Source organism: Oncorhynchus mykiss, chromosome 17 (assembly GCF_057628025.1).
Source record: "Oncorhynchus mykiss isolate SJ-2025 chromosome 17, ASM5762802v1, whole genome shotgun sequence".
In the NCBI taxonomy this organism is placed as follows: Eukaryota; Metazoa; Chordata; class Actinopteri; order Salmoniformes; family Salmonidae; genus Oncorhynchus; species Oncorhynchus mykiss.
Window position 1 is genome coordinate 48,099,895 of NC_143038.1, and position 23,112 is coordinate 48,123,006.

Below are 23,112 nucleotides of genomic sequence, written 5' to 3' on the forward strand. Positions count from 1 at the left end.
GGCACCTGCTCCTGCAGACTCCATATGGGTGGTGTGGAATTATGTAAGGGTTGCGAAACTGGTGGCAGTGAAGTCAGACGCAGGAGAGCAGAGATCGGTAATAGCCGGAGCAGTTTAATTACAAAACCCGTGGCAATACAAAAAGAACCTACATGGGTACAAAACCCGACGCACACCAGTAACATAGCGTACAAGCACTTACAAACAAACAATTCCACACAAGGACATGGGGGGAACAGAGGGTTAAATACACAACACTTAATGAGGGAAATAGAAACCAGGTGTGTAGGAAAACAAGACAAAACAAATGGAAAATTAAATGTGGATCGACGGTGGCTAGAAGACCGGTGACGCCGACCGCCGAACACCGCGGGAACAAGGAGAGGAAACCACTTCGGTGGAAGTCGTGACAGGTGTGAATACTTTCTGAAGGCACTGTCCATGGTAGAGTCCTATTTGCCTATGATAGATTGGCAGATAAAATAAGGGATGCTCCTCCTTGTCCGAGTTGCAGCACACTGAACTAAATGTGACAACTGTATGTCATAGCAAAATTGATGGATGTATTTGGTTATTCAAAGCTCGTTGACAGAACAGGGTCTTCATGAAAGTTTCCTGGTTTAGAAGCAGAAGTATCACTTCAACTTTGACACGATGGACTTGTAATTCCTTCTGGTTCCTATGATGTGACTTTTTTTGAGTATAGTGAAGGTATGACAGTTGTTCTGACAGGCCTTATTTTTGTATTGAGCAAATGAGAATTATCTTTTCAATTTCCCCACTCCTCATGTTCCTCCCCAATTGAGTAACTGTCAAACCCTCCCTATTCAGTCTATGTGAACTGAGAGAGATCAAAGTCCTGTCTCTGTGCATGCCTGTCTACATACATACACACACGCACATTCTAGGGCTGCTGGGACACATAATCACAGTGCAATTGCCTTGGTAAACATGCAGAGCAGCTCCATACAGGGCACTCTGCTCTCTCTACACACACACACACACACACACACACACACACACACACACACACACACACACACACACACACACACACACACACACACACACACACACACACACACACACACACACACACACACACACACACACACACACACACACACACAGGGAGAGAGAGCGAGATACTTTACAGACGGATGGTGCCTGTTTGAGTAAAAAAAACAATTAACTGTGGAGACGGAGAGCGCGGGGCCAAAATCTGCTCTGGAATTGTTTCTTTATTTGAAAATTGTGTTAATGCTGGTTTAATGTGTGTGTGGGGGGGGGGGGGGGCGGAGGGAGGGGGGGGGGGGGTGAAATAGAAAATGGTATAGAGAGTGAAAGAAAGACTAGAGAGGCAGGGAGAGCTAAATGGAAAAACAGAGGGTAAGGAAGACAAACATAAAGAGAGAGAGAACAGGGTAGAATAGTTCAAAGAGGAGTCCTCGTCCCTTCTGTTTCCCTCCTCGTCTCACCCCCTTTAACCTTGACCTACCTGTCCTGTCTGCTCCTGTGACAGCTGCTCACACAGTCATGAAACACACACATACATACACACAGACACACACACGTACACACACACACATGTACATGAACACACACTGGGATGATGAAATCTGTTTGAAGAGGCCATTTGTAATTACACACACTGCAGGACAGTGGAAATGGATTGTGACTCCACACACACACACACGCACACACACATACACACACATACAGTGTATACAGGACGTGTCTGGGATCCATACTCATCTCCCAGGAGAGAGCAGCTGTGTGGTACACGGTTATCAGTCCGGATGCATTCAACCTATATATATCCATCGTTTACTATGGCATATATATCTGTATAGGGATAGAAGACACAAGTCTTATATAGGACACACACTGATTTCTACAGTAATACTGTACTTTTTCCATTCTTTTTGCCCTAGCTCTAGTGTGCAAGTTTGTGTAAGGCTAAATGTGACATCTTTGCTAACTCAGGTTTTACACAGTGAGAAAGCCACCCTGCGATAGCCTGGAGAGAGCTTGGGGCTAACCCTGAACACCAGATTAAGGAACGTTTTTTCTTTCCTCTCTCTGCATCTGTTTTCTTCTATTCCATGTTTTGCTAATACAGGAAAACTAAAACTTCTCCCTCTATCCTCCTTTTTTAGTACATATTGAATAATCAGTCCTTGTTCAAGGTACAGCAATCATTCACTACATTGATCCTTTGTTCTAATTTCAAGAGGAATTGGATTGTACTTTCTCTATTGAAACGTGACATTTGGTAGCTACACAGTACAACTACACTCCTTCCAATATCCAAAGTCCTCTTACCTCTTCTCTTCATAACAACTTCATCCCCTGCATGATCCTAGAGTATTTAGCATCCTTGCAGCTGTGATTTTATCACTGTTCCAGGTCAGTCAGAAATGGGAAATCATCCTTTAGTTCCAGTGGATACATCCAAGGATGGCACCCAGTGGCAACAAAGACCACTACACAAACACAGCATTTAATTCTCTTTCTCACATTCTACCCAAATACATGCCTGCATTTGCTCTATACAATTCAATTCAACAGCTGATTCAACAGCATACCACCCTGCATCCCACTGCTAACTTGCTTCTGAAGCTAAGCAGGGTTGGTCCTGGTCAGTCCCTGGATGGGAGACCAGATGCTGCTGGAAGTGGTGTTGGAGGGCCAGTAGGGGGCACCCTTTGCTCTGGTTAAATAAATATCCCAGGGCAGTGATTGGGGACATTGCCCTGTGTAGGGGGGTGTTAATGGGTGTCCTGACTCTCAGTGGTCACTAAAGATCCCATGGCACTTATTGTAAGAGTAGGTGTGTTAACCCTGGTGTCTTGGCTACATTCCCAATCTGGCCTTAATGCCACCTAATCATCCCCAGTTTACAATTGGTTTATTCATCCCTGTACCTGTTCCCCAAGTTGTTGCTGTAAATGAGAATGTGTTCTCAGTTAACTTACCTAGTAAAGTAAGGGTTAAATAAAAAACAAGCCTTTATGGAGGGGTGAATATTAGACATTTAGAGAAACAAGATGAACATCTCAACCATGCCCCCCCCCCCCCCCCCCCACTGCTGTAGCACTGTTTGTTTACTTAACATAATTAATGTTAATCTGAATCCTTCATGTATCAAAGCTATATAGTTGAGGGATCGTCCTCCCTCTCTCCCCCTTCTTCCTCTGTGTTCTGTTTTTAACTAAGATCATACTTGTGTGGTTGTTTCATGCCATTCTGTTAAAGTTTCCAAATAAAGAGCAGTTGAAATGGAGTTCAGTGTTTTATCCCAAATCTCCACACTTCCATAAGGACCTGGGTTAGCTTCCCACTGTCATGAATCAGGATCAGTCAGAACGTTCAACAACAGACAGCTTCATGTGGTTGGTTCTCCTGCAGGGGTTAAAGGAACAGGTTTATAGAGGCTGCAGCTCCTCTTCAGTACACATTTGCTGCTGGGTTTGTATCTGTGTCAGAGAGCCACCATGTCCTCTCTTTCACCCCAAAAACAGACACACTCACTCTCTTTCCCCCGTCTCTCTCTTTCATTATTTCTCTCTCCCTCCACCCCCGCCCCTCTTTGATCCGTGCCTGCAGACACACAGGGAAGATGACAGCTCCTCAACAAGCGTGGAATGAGGGAGAAGAGAGGAGAGGGGGAGAGGTGGAGGAAAGTGGAGAGGGGGAAAGAGAGATGCTGAGGTGCTCATCATGAGGTGAGACATGGACTCAAACAGCCCTGGAGCTGGGTTAAATGCAACACATTCTGCAAGGTACACATACGCACCCACGTACACAGACAGACAGACAGGACAAACCATGTCTCTACAAGCTCAGGAATAGATGGAGAGAACTTTTCTCCTAGGCTCCTCGTTCAGATGGTCAGATGTTCCAAACAAACTGTCCAGCAGCCTACAATCCCCCATGTAATCAGGAGAGGGATTAGACCAGCCGTGAGTGTGTCTCTGGGACCATGTTGACTAGCACGCAGCATATGGGTTAGAGATTGGAGAGGTGTACAAACCAGACACACACTCTAACACATATACCCAAACAAATGCTACAAATACACACTTACTCTAACCACCATCAACAGAACTATGATCATTTTTTGCTAAATCTCGCCCATCCGTGGATTGGGCATAGGAGGTGACTATTGTAGACACATTGGCAGAAATACAGTGTGACTGGCTGGTGAATGCACTGTACGTGTGTGTGTGTGTGTGTGTGTGTGTGTGTGTGTGTGTGTGTGTGTGTGTGTGTGTGTGTGTGTGTGTGTGTGTGTGTGTGTGTGTGTGTGTGTGTGTTTGAGTAAACAGGATAAATGCCTGGGTTTAGCAAGAAGTTGGCAGCGACAGGGATTTCTGTGTCAGTCAGCTTTTCAACAACAAGGGTTCATTTACCGGTGAATGTGGCCTATGAACACCCCCCCCACACACACACACACACACACACACACACACACGCGCGCAAGTGGACATACAAATAAATGATGCACGAGCATTATGCGTTATGAGTCCAATATGCCGTGTCTCAGCCACTGCACCTAACCTAGCAAAACAACAGCTCACACTTCCTCATACACCCAGTGAAATACTGAAAAAAGCAAGACAAATATGAATTGAAACAATGGCAGTGCACTCAGTTTTATCGACTGTCCCACATCTGAACCCCTGATTCTGCAATTCACACTGTACCATGGGGAGTCTGATCAAATACACTCCAATTCCCTACTGCTCCCTCTCTCTGTACACAAACACATACACATACACAGTAGCATATGGGGGGTAGGCTTGAATATTAATAGTGGACTTATTTGCAATTCAAGCCGAAGGACTGTAAGCAAATCTGTTCTCTGAGAGAGTGGGGATTTGTGGGGGAAACACGTGCAGTCCCTAGAGTCAATTCAACCTCTTCACTGAAGGCATTGTGTTAGAATATTCTTATATCAATGAAAACAATAGTATTTAAATTAACAGAATTCATCTAGGCTTAGGTTGCATCCTTGTTTGTAGAAATGCTGTGTTCAGATGTTTGTGTTAGAGTTTAACATGGTAAAAACAGTCAGAATTCACTTTAAACACAGTTTTGCTTGTCAAAATTGACTTCCTTTTCAGAGACGGTGCATGGCAGGTACAGTAACTTCCGCTGGCTTTTACAAACTCACTCTCTTTAAGCCTATAGTTGTTGTTCCTCTGAAACTTTGCAAATGAAGCAAAGTGAAGATGGAACATCTATCAAAGCACAAAACAAAGCAAATAATGGGAACTGAATTTTAATCAACCAATGAGCAAATGAACTAAAAGCAGCAGCGAGTAAACATTCACCCGGAGTTATCAATCTAGCTTCTAGATAGGCATCCATCAGCCATCAGAGGCAGCTGCTTATTGGACAGAAATAAAATCAGCATCATTACCAAATCTCCCAAAACAGCCAATCAATTACAGGGAGCTCTTATCCAATCAGCTAATGGGATGACAAATGACTCATCAAATCATGGGCAGAGTATTGATCAGTCAGGAGGGAGGATGTGGTCATCAAATGAAGCCCTAAAAGGTGACCTGTAGAGCTACAAGGTGAGCTGGGCTGGGCTGGGCTGGGCTGTGTGTGTGTGTGTGTGTGTGTGTGTGTGTGTGTGTGTGTGTGTGTGTGTGTGTGTGTGTGTGTGTGTGTGTGTGTGTGTGTGTGTGTGTGTGTGTGTGTGTGTGTGTGTGTGTGTGTGTGTGTGAGCTGGGCTGGGCTGGGCTGTGTGTGTGTGTGTGTGTGTGTGTGTGTGTGTGTGTGTGTGTGTGTGTGTGTGTGTGTGTGTGTGTGTGTGTGTGTGTGTGTGTGAGCTGGGCTGGGCTGGGCTGTGTGTGTGTGTGTGTGTGTGTGTGTGTGTGTGTGTGTGTGTGTGTGTGTGTGTGTGTGTGTGTGTGTGTGTGTGTGTGTGTGTGTGTGTGTGCGCTTGCAGGTGTCAGGCTGGTGTTTCCCATGTCTTAATGAGACATCTGAAGTCATCAGTGGTCTGATTAGGCCACTCCAGCTCACTCACTTATCAAAACCTAGAGAGCCACGACACCTGCCAGATCTGTGTCCACTCGAGACTGTTACGTTTGTGTGTGTGCATAATGGACTGTTATGATTAGTTCCATCTCAAACGTACCTCAAATTGATTTTGACTAATCAATGACATTTAGTTAGATTCCTTTTAGGATTGCAGTTATGGCACTAACTCATACATCAAGTATTAATGAAGATCACATAGAGATCAAACTACTGCAGTTAAAAAGGGATTTGGCTGAGCAAGGTCAGTAGTTGATTAAATATGCACAGAGCAACAGATTACTTAAACCAGCAAAATGAAACCTTTCATAGATATATTATCATTTTGTTGTCAAGATGATGAGGAGGATGAATCTCTGAATAAATGCTGATCTTCAATAGAGAAAAGCATTCAAACTCTTTACTTCATTATATACAGAATTGGAATAGGCCTCATTCTCGTATGGGTTCTAACTCACACAGTCATTCATTAGAATATCATTTATTGAAATGTTCAACAAAGAAAATCACATGCTGTTATTGGTACGAGAATTAGAATGGAAGGGTTAAATGGAGAGCTGGTGACATGACGAGAATAGCCATCTCTGACATAACACTAGCTAGCGGAACGCAGCAAACTGCAGAGTTCTCTGTGGGACAAATACAAACACACATAACTCAATCACTCTCTTTCTCTCTCTGACTCTCCCTCGCTCCCCCTCTCTCTCCTAAACTAGGGTCCACTCCTCCACTGAACCGCCCAGAGCAACTCATTTAGAGGGAGTACAGAGAAAGCAAGGGATAAAAAAAACCAGAAGGCATGTGTCTTTAAATAGGAAATTCATTATATAGAATTATAGAAAGAGTATTTTCTTTCTTTATCTCTCTTTCTTTCTCTCAGTCTTAAGAGCACCAAAAGGACAAACACATAAGTTGTTGAAGGACAAGTTGAAGCTCATCAACAGGGAACCCAGAATTCTCTCAGGTCAGCAAACAATTGAATCAGACTTCCCGAATCAAAGTTTGAATTTGGTCATGGGCATCCTCAGATTTGCTGACTTGAGGATAGATCATAGTAGGCTACGGGATGGGAGAACTTGATTATGCTGTTTTGCCAATGGCAGTCTTGCACTGCCCCTGAGTGGTTTAATAGTGAAGTGAATTCAACTTGAAAAAAATTATATTAACAAACAAGATTAGACAGTTATATGGATGGAGTGTAGTATAATTTTTCAACCACTAAGTGACAGTACAACACAGGGAAAGATGTATTACTGATCCAACAGCTCTACTGGGATTTTGGCCTGGTTCTATTCCAGTCCTTAGCCACTTTACTTAGCTCTTATCCCAGGCGTCGGAAATTCCTTAGAAACTAGCTTTCATCCATTCATGTCAGAGATTGCTCTGATTTCCCAGACCTAAATCTGTTACTGATTTTAGGTTCAAGGGAATTGAGAGTATTCTTGAAATGGAGTACCTGTTCATGGCAGCTCAAGAACCCATAGAGGCTGATAAGATATGTAAAATGTCTAGGGGCCTCCTGAGTGGCGCAAAGGTCTAAGGCACTGCATCGCGGTGCTTGAGGCGTCACTACAGGACCGGGTTTGATCCCAGGCGGTGTCACAACCAGCTGTGATCAAGAGACCCGTAGGGTGACACACATTTCTCCCAGTGTCATCCGGGTTAGGGGAGGGTTTGGCCATGGGGGCTTTACTTGGCTCGCGTACTCTTTGTGAGGGATTATTTTTCCACTGTGTTTATGTGTGGTAGTGTGTTTCGTGTTGGGTTTTTCTCCGGACTCCGGACCTGTTTTTGGGCTAATCGTGGAAGTGTGCCCGTTATTTGGCGTGTACGATTTTCCCTGTGCCGAAATATAGGCACTATTCTGTGCCTTCTGCCTCCTACGCCTGACTCCGCACCTACTACGCTTGAGTGCGTCACAGAAGCCCGCACCATTAAGAATGGAGTCAGCAGGAGGAGTGGCCACCCGCCTTCCATCGATGGAGGAGCGCGTCCTCCATCATACCATCATCCTCCATCGGATTGGGTCTGTGATTGACCAGATGATGGAGAGAATGGACTGATGGGAGAGGAGTGGTCTTCCCACTGCACATCCAGCTCCTTCGACGAGTCAACCTACTCCTCCGGCGGCGTCCGGCTCCAGCGCACTTCGTCTTGCGCCCTCGAGGGAGTACGATGGAGCAGCAGTTGGGTACCAGGGGTTTTTACTCCAGCTCGAGTTGTACCTGGCTACCGTGAGGCCGACTCCCTCGGGGGAGGAGAGTGTGAGCATCCTCGTCTCCTGCCTGACGGGCCAGGCTCTGGAGTGGGCCACCGCTGTCTGGAATGGACCAGACTCGGCGAGGGATGACTATCCAGAGTTCACCCACCGTTTCCGGGCCGTGTTCGACCACCCTCCGGAGGGCCGAGCGGCGGGTGAGCGGCTATTCCACCTTAGGCAGGAGACGAGGAGCGTGCAGGACTTTGCGTTGGAGTTCCAGACCTTGGCCGCTGGGGCCAGGTGGAATGACAGGGCCCTGATGGACCACTACCGGTGCAGCCTCCGGGAGGACGTCCACAGGGAGCTAGCTTGTCGGGACGCCACTCTCTCCCTCGACGAACTCATAGACATGTCAATCCGGCTGGACAATCTGCTAGCTGCCCGCGGGCATTCAGAAAGGGTCCTGTCAGTTCCACCCGCTCCCATTCCTATGGAGTTAGGGGGGGCCGCTTCGAGGGGTACCGGAGGAGGCTCCTCCTGCACCAGCTGTGGTCGGAGAGGACACACGTCCGACTGGTGCTGGAGGAGCCCGTCTGGTAGTCGAGAGGGCAGGCAGAACACTTCTCGGTCCCCCCAGGTGAGTCAGCATCAAACTCACCCAGAGCCCCCTGTTGGGATTGTATACATTTTTTTCCTTTAATTTTCTCCCTCTCTCCAGCATAAGGCGATAGTCGATTCAGGCGCAGCTGGGAACTTTATGGATCGCGGACTCGCCCGTAAGCTGTGAATTCATCTGGTGCCGATAGATCCCCCCTTCCCTGTGCACTCCTTAGATAGCCGACCATTAGGGTCAGGGCTGGTCAGGGAGCCCACGGTTCCACTGGACATGGTAATGCAGGGGGATCATAGGGAGCAGATTAGTCTCTTCCTTATCGATTCACCTGCGTTTCCAGTGGTGCTGGGGGTTCCCTGTCTGGCCAGTCACAATCCCAGTATTTGTGGAAACAGGGGGCTCTCCAAGGGTGGTCAGAGGAGTGTTCAGGTAGGTGTATGGGAGTTTCCATCGGTGCCACGTTGGTGGAGAGTTCAGACCAGGTTTCCACTGTGCGCATTCCCTCTGAGGATGCCGATTTGGCCTTCTGTATGAAGAGAGCGACCAAATTTCCACCTCATCGACAGGGGGATTGTGCGATAAACCTCCAGTTAAACGCTGCTGGAGGTAAACGCTGCTTCCCAGGAGTCACGTGTACCCATTGTCACAGGAGGAGACGTTGGCTATGGAGACATATGTCACGGAATCTCTGGGACAGAGGTACATTCGGCCCTCCATGTCACCCGTCTCCTCAAGTTTCTTTTTGTGAAGAAAAAGGAGTGAGGTCTGCGTGCATTGATTATCGATTTCTCAATTCCATCACAGTGGGGTTTAGTTACCCGCTACCTCTCATCGCGCGGGCTTATTTTTCCACTGTGTTTATGTGTGGTAGTGTGTTTCGTGTTGGGTTTTTGTCCGGACTAGTTAGGTCCTGTTTTTGGTCTAATCGTGGAAGTACGTCCTGTTATTTGGCGTGTACGATTTTACCTGTGCCGAAATAAAAGCACTATTCTGTACCTTCTGCCTCCTGCGCCTGACTCCGCACCCACTACGCCTGAGTGCATCACAGGTAAAATACAAAACAAAAAATATACAGTGGGGGAAAAAAGTATTTAGTCAGCCACCAATTGTGCAAGTTCTCCCACTTAAAAAGATGAGAGAGGCCTGTAATTTTCATCATAGGTACACTTCAACTATGACAGACAAAATGAGAAAAAAAATCCAGAAAATCACATTGTACGATTTTTTATGAATTTATTTGCAAATTATGGTGGAAAATAAGTATTGAGCCCCACTGTATATATAAAATATCTATGGATGCAAGGCAAGGTAGCAGAGAGTATCAATTCCTTTTTTCCATGTACCTGATGTTCACTGAAAAGCTGAAACACTGAAAGATGTCATCTTTGACATTTTGCTAAGGTGAGTGTCAAACTGTTTCTTCTAAACCAGGTATTCCCATACTGCAATGCTGTGGGTGGTAAACCAAATATATATATATTTTTTTATAATATTTTTTTTTACATTAGTTTCTCTTCACATTTTCAAACAGTCAAACAGATTTTCCTACGGGGCTATACATTTGGGTTAGTAGTCTGAGTAGCCTTCACTGCCAAAAATAAAATTAAACCATCTAGTGTTCAGCAAAATAACAACACAATGTCAAATACAGGTAGCCTCGTCAAATAATTAACATCCAATCACATTAACCGTTACTCCCTCGCGGGAATTCCACCACTATGTAGCCAAACATAGCTGCTGCTCATGTTGGTATCTGTACTGATGGCGCAAAAGCCATGACAGGGAGACAGGGAGACATAGTGGAGTGGTAACACACATGCAAGCAGTTTCTTCCAACGCTACTTGGGCACACTGCAGCATCCACCGAGAGGCTCTTGCTGCCAAGGGAATGCCTGACAGCTTGAAATATGTTTTGGGCACTACAGTGAAACTGGTTAACTTTGTTAAAGCAAGGCCCCTGAACTCTCGCAAATGTTCTGCACTATCCAATGATATGGGCAGCAACCATGTAACGCTTTTACAACATACAGAAGTGAGCTGGGGCCGGATTCACAAAGGTTACTTATGAAAAAATGTAAGAAGTTTCTTAATGAAAAAAATAGAAAGTTCATAAGATAGTTTGTAAATGCAATTCCTCAAAATGTTCTTAGGAATTCATAGTTTTCTTAGGAACTTTGTAAATATCTTTCTTAAAAACGTATTATTTAGCATTGACATTAGTGACGTGCTTGAAACCAATAAATAAACCCCTATGTGATCGGATTTGGTTATTTAGCTATTTTCCATACATTATAGCCATCAGACTATAGCTATATCAAAATCAAAAATGGATAACCAGCCAGGAAAAGCTTGCTGTTGGGGAGACTTGATAACTGCGGGGTAACTGCAGAGACCAAAAAGACAGGATGGGCAAGTGGCCAAGTCTGTCTCTGCCATCAGGGGTATGGCAAGGGACAGTGATGCAGTAAAAAATAAGTGGTCCAACATCAAGTCTGCTATTAAGAAGAAGGGAGCAGAGAGACCATGTGGACCAGCTGGAGGAGAAGGTGTCGTCCATCATAGAGAAGGTGGTAGAGGGACTGTGCATCTGGAAATTTAGTTTGCTACGTTAGCTAGCTAACGTGTAAAGACATTATAGCCAAAATAGCTAACGACAGTAAAGTTAGCTAAGTTAGCCAACTACTTCTTTGCAAATTCACAAGATATTGCTAGCTATTTAACACTTCCAGAATATTGTAATATATTGTTAACTAGCAAGCTAGATAATGCGTGTTTAATTTGTATTCTTGCTGTATTTAAATGTCCGGTAGCCAACTGTGTCTGTGGCGCAAGAAAACATTCATGGTTACAAAAGTATCCATTCGTCTCAAGACAAAGGTTTACCTAAAGTTCAGTACATTTCCAAGAAATCCTAAAGCATTATTTTCAATCCCATTTCTTCTTAACTTTTCTAATAACTTTATTGAGGAATAGCAACTTTGCTTAACTTCCTTCTTAAATCTATAGTTAAGGAAAAAAATGGCAGTTAAGAAGAAATTTCTTCTTAAGAATGTTTTGTGAATCCGGACCCTGGTTATCAAGGGGCAAAGTATTGACATATTATTTTGAATTGAGAGAAGAGCTTAAAGTTTTCTTTAATGACCATGATTTTCACTTGTCTGACCGCTTGCATGATGTCCAGATTCTCACACGGCTGGCCTATCTGGGTGATTTTTCTTGCCTGAATGATCTGAATCTAGGATTACAGGGACTCTCCGCAAAAAATATTCAATGTGCAGGACAAAATTAATGCTATGATTAAGAAGTTGGAGCTCTTCTCTGTCTGCATTAAGAAGCACAACACACACGTCTTTCCATCATTGTATGATATTTAGTGTGCAAATGAACTCAAGCTTACGGACAATGTCAAATGTGATATAGCGAAGCACCTGGGTGCTCAATTAGGCATGTACTTTCCGCGATGCATATAAGGCCCTCCCCCGCCCTCCTTTCGAAAAAGCTGACCACGACTCCATTTTGTTGCTCCCTGCCTACAGACAGAAGCTAAAACAAGAAGCTCCCACGCTGAGGTCTGTTCAACGCTGGTCCGACCAATCTGATTCCACGCTCCATGACTGCTTCCATCACGTGGACTGGGATATGTTTCGTATTGCGTCAAACATATTGACGAATACGCTGATTTGGTGAGCGAGTTCATTAGAACGTGCGTTGAAGATGTCGTTCCCATAGCAACGATTAAAACATTCCCAAACCAGAAACCGTGGATTGATGGCAGCATTCGCGTGAAACTGAAAGCGGGAACCACTGCTTTTAATCAGGGCAAGGTGATCGGAAACATGACCGAATACAAACAGTGTAGCTATTCCCTCTGCAAGGCAATCAAACAAGCTAAGCGTCAGTATAGAGACAAAGTAGAATCGCAATTCAACGGCTCAGACCCAAGAGGTATGTGGCAGGGTCTACAGTCAATCATGGATTACAAAAAGAAAACCAGCCCAGTCACGGACCAGGATGCCTTGCTCCCAGGCAGACTAAATAACTTTTTTGCCTGCTTTGAGGACAATACAGTGCCACTGACACGGCCCGCAACCAAAACATGCGGAGTAAAACATTTAAACGTGTTAACCCTCGCAAGGCTGCAGGCCCAGACGGCATCCCCAGCCGCGCCCTCAGAGCATGCGCAGACCAGCTGGCTGGTGTGTTTACGGACATATTCAATCGATCCCTATCCCAGTCTGCTGTTCCCACATGCTTTAAGAGGGCCACCATTGTTCCTGTTCCCAAGAAAGCTAAGGTAACTGAGCTAAACGACTACCGCCCCGTAGCACTCACTTCCGTCATCATGAAGTGCTTTGAGAGACTAGTCAAGGACCATATCACCTCCACCCTACCTGACACCCTAGACCCACTCCAATTTGCTTACCGCCCAAATAGGTCCACAGACGATGCAATCTCAACCACACTGCACACTGCCCTAACCCATCTGGACAAGAGGAATACCTATGTGAGAATGCTGTTCATCGACTACAGCTCAGCATTTAACACCATAGTACCCTCCAAACTCGTCATCAAGCTCGAGACCCTGGGTCTCGACCCCGCCCTGTGCAACTGGGTACTGGACTTCCAGACGGGCCGCCCCCAGGTGGTGAGGGTAGGTAACAAGATCTCCACCCCGCTGATCCTCAACACTGGGGCCCCACAAGGGTGCGTTCTGAGCCCTCTCCTGTACTCCCTGTTCACCCACAACTGCGTGGCCACGCACGCCTTCAACTTAATCATCACGTTTGCAGACGACACAACAGTGGTAGGCTTGATTACCAACAACGACGAGACGGCCTACAGGGAGGAGGTGAGGGCCCTCGGAGTGTGGTGTCAGGAAAATAACCTCACACTCAACGTCAACAAAACTAAGGAGATGATTGTGGACTTCAGGAAACAGCAGAGGGAACACCCCCCTAGCCACATCGATGGAACAGTAGTGGAGAGGGTAGTAAGTTTTAAGTTCCTCGGCGTACACATCACAGACAAACTGAATTGGTCCACCCACCTCTTCAACCTCAGGAGGCTGAAGAAATTTGGCTTGTCACCAAAAGCACTCACAAACTTTTACAGATGCACAATCGAGAGCATCCTGTCGGGCTGTATCACCGCCTGGTACGGCAACTGCTCCGCCCACAACCGTAAGGCTCTCCAGAGGGTAGTGAGGTCTGCACAACGCATCACCGGGGGCAAACTACCTGCCATCCAGGACACCTACACCACCCGATGTCACAGGAAGGCCATAAAGATCATCAAGAACAACAACCATCCTGTTAACCCCGCTATCATCCAGAAGGCGAGGTCAGTACAGGTGCATCAAAGCTGGGACCGAGAGACTGAAAAACAGCTTCTATCTCAAGGCCATCAGACTGTTAAACAGCCACCACTAACATTGAGTGGCTGCTGCCAACACACTGACTCAACTCCAGCCACTTTAATAATGGGAATTGATGGGAATTGATGTAAAATATATCACTAGCCACTTTAAACAATGCTACTTAATATAATGTTTACATACCCTACATGATTTATCTCATATGTATACGTATATACTGTACTCTATATCATCTACTGCATCTTTATGTAATACATGTATCACTAGCCACTTTAAACTATGCCACTTTGTTTACATACTCATGTCATATGTATATACTGTACTCGATACCATCTACTGCATCTTGCCTATGCCGCTCTGTACCATCACTCATTCATATATCTTTATGTACATATTATTTATCCCTTTACACTTGTGTGCATAAGGTAGTAGTTTTGGAATTGTTAGCTAGATTACTCGTTGGTTATTACGGCATTGTCGGAACTAGAAGCACAAGCATTTCGCTACACTCGCATTAACATCTGCTAACCATGTGTATGTGACAAATAAGATTTGATTTGATTTGATTTGAAACAACTGGATTTGTTATCCCTTTCATGTCCTGGCTCCAGTCCACTTATCGATATCTGAACAAGAGAGCCTCACTTTGAAATTGCAATAAGCGTTTCTGTGAAAATGTAATTTAATCAGAAACCACTGCCAGATTCTTGGATTGGGATGTGCTCAGAGTATCCTACCTTGGAATATCTCGCTGTTAAGACACTGACGCCCTTTGCAACCACGTACCTACAGTTGAAGTCTACATAAAAGTTTACATAACAACTTGTTTTTCAACCACTCCACAAATTTCTTGTTAACAAACTATAGTTTTGGCAAGTTGGTTAGGCCATCTACTTTGTGCATGACAAAAGTAATTTTCCAACAATTGTTTACAGACAGATTATTTCACTTATAATTAACTCTATCACAATTCCAGTGGGTCATAAGTTTACATACACTAAGTTGACTGTGCCTTTAAACAGCTTGGAAAATTCCAGAAAATTATGTCACGGCTTTAGAAGCTTCTGATAGGCTAATTGACATAATTTGAGTCAATTGGAGGTGTAGCTGTGGATGTATTTCAAGGCCTACCTTCAAACTCAGTGCCTCTTTGCTTGACATCATGGGAAAATCAAGCAAAATCAGCCTAGACCTCACCCCAAAAAAAGTAGACCTCCACAAGTCTGGTTCATCCTTGGGAGCAATTTCCAAATGCCTGAAGGTAGCACATTCATCTGTACAAACAATAGTACGCAAGTATAAACACCATGGGACCACGCAGCTGTCATAATGCTCAGGAAGGAGATACGTTCTGTCTCCTAGAGATTATCGTACATTGGTGCGAAAAGTGCAAATCAATCCCAGAACAACAGCAAAAGACCTTGTGAAGAGGCTGGAGGAAACAGGTACAAAAGTATCTATATCCACAGTAAAGCGAGTCCTATATCGACATAACCTGAAAGGCCACTCAGCAAGGAAGAAGCCACTGCTCCAAAACCGCCATAAAAAAAGCCAGACTATGGCAAACCATAGTCTGGCTTTTTTATGGCGGTTTTGGGGACAAAGATCATACTTTTTGGAGAAATGTCCTCTGGTCTGATGATACAAAAATAGAACTGTTTAGCCATAATGACCATCATTATGTTTGGAGGAAAAAGAGGGAGGCTTGCAAGCCGAAGAATACCATCCCAACCTTGAAGCACGGGGGTGGCAGCATCATGTTGTGGGGGTGCTTTGCTGCAAGAGGGACTGGTGCACTTCACAAAATAGATGGCATCATGAGGTACGAAAATTATGTGATGTCTTGAGATGTTGCTTCAATATATCTAGTCAGGAAGTTAAAGCTTAGTCGCAAATGGGTCTTCCAAATGGACAATGACCCCAATCATACTTCCAAAGATGTGGCAAAATGGCTTATGGACAACAAAGTCAAGGTATTGAAGTGGCCATCACAAAGCCCTAACCTCAAACCTATAGAAAATTTGTGGGCAGAACTGAAAAAGCGTGTGCGAGCAAGGAGGCCTACAAACCTGATTCAGTTACACCAGCTCTGTCATGAGGAATGACCCAAAATTTACCCAACTTATTGTGAGAGGCTTGTGGAAGGCTACCCGAAACGTTTGACCCAAGTTAAACAATTTAAAGGCATTGCTACCAAATACTAATTGAGTGTATGTAAACTTCTGACCCATTGGGAATGTGATAAAAAAAATTAAAGCTGAAATAAATAATTATCTCTTCTATTATTCTGACATTTCACATTCTTAAAATAAAGTGGTGATCCTAACTGACCTAAGACAGGGAATTTTTACTAGGATTAAATGCCAGGAATTGTGAAAAACTGAGTTTAAATGTATTTGGCTAAGGTGTATGTAAACTTCCGACTTCCACTGTATGTGAGAGTGGATTCTCGGCCCTCACTAGCATGAAAACTAAATACAGGCACTGACTGTGTGTGGAAAATGATTTAAGACTGAGACTCTCCAATACAACCCAACATTGCAGAGTTATGTGCATACTTTCAAGCACAGGTTCTCATTAACCTGTGGTGAGTTATACACAATTTTAGATGAACAAATAAGGTTTCATATGTAAGGAGGCTAAATAATATTATTGATTAATATTGTTTGTGCCCTGGTCCTATAACAGCTCTTTGTCACTTCCCACGAGCCGGGTTGTGACGACAACTCACACTCATTCTTATGTTTAATAAATGTATCGTATAGCAGGCTTACAATGATGGCAAAAAACAACATTTGAGAGTGCGCTGACCCTGGTGCTAGAGGGGTACGCAGCTAGAGGTTAAATGTTTGAAGGGGTACAGGACTATAAAAAGATTGGAAACCCCTGCTCTAAACAACCGTGGCTACATTGAACATCGAAACCAATATTGAGAAAGAAAGCAGAAGAAGGGGATGTAGAGGGGAGAAACTCTCTCACCTGGTTACCATAGAAACGTCTCTTCTCCTTACTCCAGTATCAGCCCTGAGCACAGACAGCCAGAGCACAGTCTGATCTCACACAGAACACTCGAGAAGACAGACAGCATGCATTTTTAAAACTGCTTCACCTCATACATTTACAATCCACAGGTCTCATGTACACACCTTCCGTACACACCACACAATGCCTCTGACTGTAACACACCTCACAATGTTTGTCATGTATCAGTGAATGTATTTTTTATTCAATACTACACTTAAAATGTCAATGTTGCATTGCTCACAATGTTATTTTATACATGTACACAGTATCATAATCATGGATCTCTACGCAGTTATGCTCACTACATAGTTCTAATAACATCTATCAACACTGCAGCAGTTTAGTCCAATTCTCAGCTCTGCATGACTTCAAACCATAACTGAAAACATTTCACATGCACACACGCGCGCACGCCCACACACACACAGCTCTTTGACAACACTTCCCTCTCCAAGCCAGCACTGAACACAGCCTACAATTTGAGCAAAGCCTACTCTTAGTTACCGCACGTGTGGGGGCAGACTTTAAATTACACCAGCCTAAAAAACTAAGGTTTTTGTTAAGATCCTGTGTTACTTCTAGTTTTTGTCAAGCTCCAGTGTTACATCTACCTGTGTGTAATTCATCTCCATTTGACATAATTAACTGTCTATCTCAGATTCGTCCATGACTGGTGCACATAAATGATTGACACTAGAGGTTAGAGGAATGAAAGGAGAAAGAGCAGGGGTCCACTCAGACGGTCTGATATGAATGTCTGATAATGGTATGACTTTACAACAGCCTTCTATATTTCCATTGGATCCAGGGGATGTTACTCTATTGGTATGTTTTGTGCTCAACAATTGGGCTTATTTATTTAAGCACACAAACCAAAATCAACAAAAATCTGTCAAGGGACAAATCTAACAGAAAAACTGGGTCTGTAGTCAGTGATGTGAAACGTGAATGGTGCAGATAGAAACAGAATGAATAAATCTGACATGATTCCATATTCTATGACAAATACCCCTATCTGTTCTACATGAAACATTTGCAGTACCAGTCAAAAGTTTGGACACGTCTACTCATTCAAGGGTTTTTCTTTATTTTCAACATTTTCTGCATTGTAGAATGCTATTGAAGACATCAAAACGATAAAATAACACATATGGAATCATGTAGTAACCAATAAAGTGTTAAACAAATCAAAACATATGTTATATTTTATATTCTTCAAAGTAGCCACCCTTTGCCTTGATGACAGCTTTGCACACTCTTGGCATTCTCTCAACCAGCTTCACCTGGAATGCTTTTCCAACAGTCTTGAAGGAGTTCCAACATATGCTGATACCTTTTAGGCTGCTTTTCCTTCCCTCTGCGGTCCAACTCATCCCAAACCATCTCGATTGGGTTGAGGTTGGGTAATTGTGAAGGCCAGGTCATCTGATGCACCACTACATAACTCTCCTTATTGGTCAAATAGCCCTTACACAGCCTGGAGGTGTGTTGGGTCATTGTCCTGTTGAAAAACAAATGATAGTCCCACAAGCGCAAACCAGATGGGATGCCGTATCGCTGCAGAATGCTGTGGTAGCCATGATGGTTGTGTGCCTTGAATTCCAAATAAATCACAGCCAGTGTCACCAGAAAAGCACCCCCACACCATCACACCTCCTCCTTCATGCTTCACGCTGGGAACCACACATGTGGAGATAATCCGTTCACCAACTCTGCATCTCACAAAGACACGGTGGTTGGAACCAAAAATCTCAAATTCGTGCTCATCAGACCAAAGGACAGATTTCCTCCAGTCTAATGTTCATTGCTTGTGTTTCTTGGCCCAAGCAAGTCTCTTCTTCTCATTGGTGTCATTTAGTAGTGGTTTCTTTGAAGCAATTCGACCATGAAGGCCTGATTCACGCAGTCTCCTCTGAACAGTTGATGTTGAGATGTGTCTGTTACTAAGCATTTATTTGGGCTGCAATTTCTGAGGCTGGTAACTACAATGAACTTATCCTCTGCAGCAGAGGTAACTCTAGTTCTTCCTTTCCTTTGGCGGTCCTCATGAGAACCAGTTTCATTATAGCGCTTGATGGTTTTTGCGACTCCACTTTAAGAAACTTTCAAAGTTCTTGAAATTTTCCAGATTGACTGACCTTCATGTCTTAAAGTAATGATGGACTGTCGTTTATCTTTGCTTATTTGATGTGTTCTTGCCATAATATGGACTTGGTCTTTTACCAAATTGTGCTATCTTCTGTATACCACCCCTACCTTGTCACAACACAACTGATTGGCTGATTAACGCATTAAGAAGGAAAGAAATTCCACAAATTAAATTTTAACAAGGCACACCTGTTAATTGAAATGCATTCCAGGTGACTACCTCATGAAGCTCGTTGAGAGAAGGCTACTTTGAAGAATCTCAAATATAAAATATATTTTGATTTGTTTAACACTTTTTTGGTTACTACATGATTCCATATACTGTATGTTATTTCATAGTTTTGATGTCTTCACTATCAAAATACAATGTAGGAAATAGTAAAAATAAAGAAAAACCCTGGAATTAGCAGGTGTGTCCAAACTTTTGACTGGTACTGTATATCTAAACATAGTGTAATGTTGCATCCTGAACAGGCCACTTGACCCTGAGTTATTGAAACCTCTACTACACAACCATTTGGATCGTTAGTGATGGACATCAGTTATTTATAATCCCTTTTCCCCTGAAAAAAACTCTGTCCATTCTACTCGTGCAGACTCTGTGGAGTAGGCCTACTCTTTATTCATATTCTAATCAAATCAAATCAAAGTTTATTTGTCACGTGTGCCCGAATACAACAGGTGTAAACCTTACAGTGAAATGCTTATTTACAGGCTCTAACCAACAGTGCAATTTTTAAGTTAAAAAAAGGTATTAGGTGAACAATAGATAAGTAAAGAAATAAAAACAACAGTAAAAAAAAACAGTGAAAAATTACAGTTATGGGACTATAACAGTAGTGAGGCTACATACAGACACCGGTTAGTCGGGCTGATTGAGGTAGTATGTACATGTAGATATGGTTAAAGTGACTATTCATATATGACAAACAGAGAGTAGCTGTAGCGTAAAAGAGGGGTTGGCCGGTGGTGGGTGGCGGGTGGCGGGACACAATGCAGATAGTCCGGATAGCCAATCTGCGGGGGCACAGGTTAGTCGGGCTAATTGAGGTAGTATGTAAATGAATGTATAGTTAAAGTATCTATGCATATATGATAAACAGAGCGTAGCAGATAGTCTGGGAATCCATTTGATTACCTGTTCAGGAGTCTTCTGGCTTGGGGGTAAAAACTGTTGATAAGCCTTTTGGTCCTGGACTTGGCGCTCCGGTACAGCTTGCCATGCAGTAGTAAAGAGAACAGTCTATGACTGGGGTGGCTGGGGTCTTTGACCATTTTTAGGGCCTTCCTCTGACACCGCCTGGTATAGAGGTCCTGGATGGCAGGCAGCTTAGCGCCAGTGATGTACTGGCCGCACGCACTACCATCTGTAGTGCCTTGCGGTCGGAGGTTGAGCAGTTTCCGTACCAGGCAGTGATGCAACCAGTCAGCATGCTCTCAATGTTGCAGCTGTAGAACTTTTGAGGATCTGAGGACCCATGCCAAATCTTTTTAGTTTCCTGAGGGGGAATAGGCTTTGTAGTGCCCTCTTCACGGCTGTCTTGGTGTGTTTGGACCATGTTAGTTTGTTGGTGATGTGGACACCAAGGAACTTGAAGCTCTCAACCTGCTCCACTACAGCCCCATCGATGAGAATGGGAGCATGCTCGGTTCTCCTTTTCCTGTAGTCCACAATCATCTTCTTAGTCTTGGTTACGTTGAGGGATAGGTTGTTATTCTGGCACCACTCAGCGAATTCTCTGACCTCCTCCCTGTAGGCTGTCTCGTTGTTGTCGGTGATCAGGCCTACCAAATCAAATCAAATCAAACCAAATGTATTTATATAGCCCTTCGTACATCAGCTGATATCTCAAAGTGCTGTACAGAAACCCAGCCTAAAACCCCAAACAGCAAGCAATGCAGGTGTAGAAGCACGGTGGCTAGGAAAAACTCCCTAGAAAGGCCAAAACCTAGGAAGAAACCTAGAGAGGAACCAGGCTATGTGGGGTGGCCAGTCCTCTTCTGGCTGTGCCGGGTGGAGATTATAACAGAACATGGCCAAGATGTTCAAATGTTCATAAATGACCAGCATGGTCGAATAATAATAAGGCAGAACAGTTGAAACTGGAGCAGCAGCACGGTCAGGTGGACTGGGGACAGCAAGGAGTCATCATGTCAGGTAGTCCTGGGGCATGGTCCTAGGGCTCAGGTCCTCCGAGAGAGAGAAAGAAAGAGAGAAGGTGACAATTAGAGAATGCACACTTAGATTCACACAGGACACCGAATAGGACAGGAGAAGTACTCCAGATATAACAAACTGACCCTAGCCCCCCGACACATAAACTACTGCAGCATAAATACTGGAGGCTGAGACAGGAAGGGTCAGGAGACACTGTGGCCCCATCCGAGGACACCCCCACTGTTGTGTTGTTTGCAAACTTAATGATGGTGTTGGAGTTGTGCCTGGCCACGCAGTCGTGGGTGAACAGGGAGTGCAGGAGGGGACTGAGGACGCACCCCTGAGGGGCTCCAGTGTTGAGGATCAGCGTGGCTGATGTGTTGCTACCTACCCTCACCACCTGGGGTGGCCCGTCAGGAAGTCCAGGATCCAGTTGCAGAGGGAGGTGTTTAGTCCCAGGATCCTTAGCTGAATGATGAGCTTTGAGGGTACTATGGTGTTGAACACTGAGCTGTAGTCAATGAATAGCATTCTCCCATAAGTGTTACTTTTGTCCAGGTGGGAAAGGGCAGTGTGGAGTGCAATAGAGATTGCATCATCTGTGGATCTGTTAGGGCGGTATGCAAATTGGAGTGGGTCTAGGGTTTCTGGGATAATGGTGTTGATGTGAGCCATTATAAGCCTTTAAAAGCACTTCATGGCTACCGACGTGAATGCTACGGGTCTGTAGTCATTTAAGCAGGTTGCCTTAGTGTTCTTGGGCACAGGGACTATGGTGGTCTGCTTGAAACATGTTGGTATTACAGACTGAATCAGGGACATGTTGAAAATATATGAAGACACCTGCAAGTTGGTCAGCACATGCCCGGAGCACACGTCCTGGTAATCCGTCTGGCCCCGCAGCCTTGTGAATGTTGACCTGTTTAAAGGTCTTGCTCACTTCAACTATGGAGAGCGTGATCACACAGTCATCTGGAACAGCTGATGCTCTCATGCATGCCTCGGTGTTGCTTGCCTCGAAGCGAGCATAGAAGTTATTTAGCTCCTCGTCTTGTAGGCTCGTGTCTCTGGGCATATCGTGACTGTGCTTCCTTTTGTAGTCTGTAACAGTTTGCAAACCCTGCCACATAAGACGAGCGTCGGAGCCGGTGTAGTATGATTCAATCTTAGCACTGTATTAACGCTTTGCCTTTTTGATGATTCGACGGAGGGCATAACAGGATTTCTTATAAGCTTCCGGGTTAGAGTCATGCACCTTGAAAGCGGCAGCTCTACCAATTAGCTCAGTGCGAATGTTGCCTGTTATCCATGGCTTCTGGATGGGGTATGTACGTACAGTCACTGTGGGGACGACAAATGAAAATATTTGCAAATTATGGTGGAAAATAAGTATTTGGTCACCTACAAACAAGCAAGATTTCTGGCTCTCACAGACCTGTAACTTCTTCTTTAAGAGGCTCCTCTGTCCTCCACTCATTACCTGTATTAATGGCACCTGTTTGAACTTGTTATCAGTATAAAAGACACCTGTCCACAAC

The 23,112-nt window shown here is 44.4% G+C and overlaps 1 long non-coding RNA gene across 1 annotated transcript; it reads right to left on the bottom strand.

Annotated features, from left to right (window-relative positions):
• Positions 1–20,016: 20,016 nt before the first annotated feature.
• LOC149976065 (uncharacterized) lies at positions 20,017–22,874 on the bottom strand. Its single transcript, XR_016487992.1, has 2 exons — positions 20,555–22,874; positions 20,017–20,433 (listed from the first exon to the last, which is right to left on the bottom strand). It is a non-coding gene; the product is annotated as an uncharacterized LOC149976065 (long non-coding RNA).
• Positions 22,875–23,112: the final 238 nt, after the last annotated feature.